Genomic DNA, 1995 nt, shown 5'->3' on the forward strand with positions numbered 1-1995 from the left:
AACGGGCTTGGAGAAATCAGCGGGTAAAGAATTACACTGTCTGTTTGTAAAGAGTGGCCTAAAATTTGGTGGTGTTGACTAGCTGGCTTCCCTTTACACTGTCACTGCTAATGTAAGGAAGGCTAGCGCAGACAGCCCTCGAATAGACTTGCATGAAATTTAACAACAACAACAAAATGAACGTTTCGGTTTCCCCTCTAGAAATTCAAATATGGAAGCTTTCCTTTAGTTCTCTGGTCAGTATAATTAGTTGTTTGGTTGTTTTAGGGCAAAGTCACATTGGGTTAACTACTGTGTCCGCCGCGAAGAGTAAAACCCCCAATTTTAGCGTTGTAAATCCGTAAACTTACCGCTGTCCCACCGCAAACAGTATAATTCAGTTGTTTGGTTGTTTTAGAGCAAAGTCACATTGGGTTAACTACTGTGTCTGCCGCGAAGAATAGAACCCCGAATTTTAGCGTTGTAAATCCGTAAACTTACCGCTGTCCCACCGCAAACAGTATAATTCAGAGTTGGTTTCATAAATGATTTTTTTTTATATTACACAACTTTTAGGTCTCTAATTAGATTTACCAAAACTATGACAGCAAACAAAAGGGGAGAGAATTTATGTTCATGTTTACTAAACTCCTTCATCCAAAGAATGTCCTTTATGGAGAACTTAAGGGAAGCTTGAGATTAGTAAGCTGTATTCAAGCAGGACCACAATAGTCTACCGACATCTTATCATGTAAGTAAACAATCGTTATTTAGCTTATATCACACTGTTCACATTACTTTAAGTACACTAACATTAGGACATAACAAACCATACTGTTCACATTAAGTACACTAACATTAGGACATAACAAAACGTACTGTTCACATTACTTTAAGTACACTAACATTAGGACATAACAAACCGTACTGTTCACATTACTTTAAGTACACTAACATTAGGACATAACAAACCGTACTGTTCACATTACTTTAAGTACACTAACATTAGGACATAACAAACCGTACTGTTCACATTACTTTAAGTACACTAACATTAGGACATAACAAAACGTACTGTTCACATTACTTTAAGTACACTAACATTAGGACATAACAAACCGTACTGTTCACATTACTTTAAGTACACTAACATTAGGACATAACAAAACGTACTGTTCACATTACTTTAAGTACACTAACATTAGGACATACCAAAACATACTGTTCACGTTATTTTACATGTACAATGGTAGAACACACCAAAACATACTGTTCACATTACTTTACATGTTTAAATGGTAGAACACACCAAAACATACTGTTCACATTACTTTATGTACACTGATGTTAAGACATACCAAAACATACTGTTCACGTTACTTTACATGTATAATGGTAGAACACACCAAAACATACTGTTCACCTTACTTTACATGTATAAATGGTAGAACACACCAAAACATACTGTTCACGTTACTTTACACGTATAAATGGTAGAACACACCTTACACCATTAAAGTAACACACTGCCCTCATATCCTCTGGTAAACTTTCCGGTTCAGGCCATTGAAAATTGTCAAGAATTGGAATGATGTTACACTGGCTTTGGAGAGCTTCCACTATTTCCTAATAAATAAAAACTGCTTTAAATATTGAGTAAGGATGTCATACAAAATAGTACAAAATAGATATTGGATGTCATACAAAATAGTACAAAATAGATATTGGATGTCATACAAAATAGTACAAGATAGATATTGAATGTCATACAGAATAGTACAAAATAGATATTGGATGTCATACAGAATAGTACAAAATAAATATTGGACGTCACACAAAATAGTACAAAATAGATATTCGATGCCATACAGAATAGTACAAAATAGATATTGGATGTCATACAGAATAGTACAAAATAAATATTGGACGTCACACAAAATAGTACAAAATAGATATTCGATGCCATACAGAATAGTACAAAATAAATATTGGACGTCACACAAAATAGTAAAAAAT

The 1995-nt window shown here is 34.0% G+C and overlaps 1 pseudogene; it reads right to left on the bottom strand.

Annotated features, from left to right (window-relative positions):
- The window catches only part of LOC106470551, a 52590-nt pseudogene that overhangs the window by 1547 nt on the left and 49048 nt on the right, over positions 1–1995 (bottom strand).

The sequence above is a fragment of the Limulus polyphemus genome, unplaced genomic scaffold (assembly GCF_000517525.1).
Source record: "Limulus polyphemus unplaced genomic scaffold, Limulus_polyphemus-2.1.2 Scaffold4080, whole genome shotgun sequence".
Classification (NCBI taxonomy): Eukaryota; Metazoa; Arthropoda; class Merostomata; order Xiphosura; family Limulidae; genus Limulus; species Limulus polyphemus.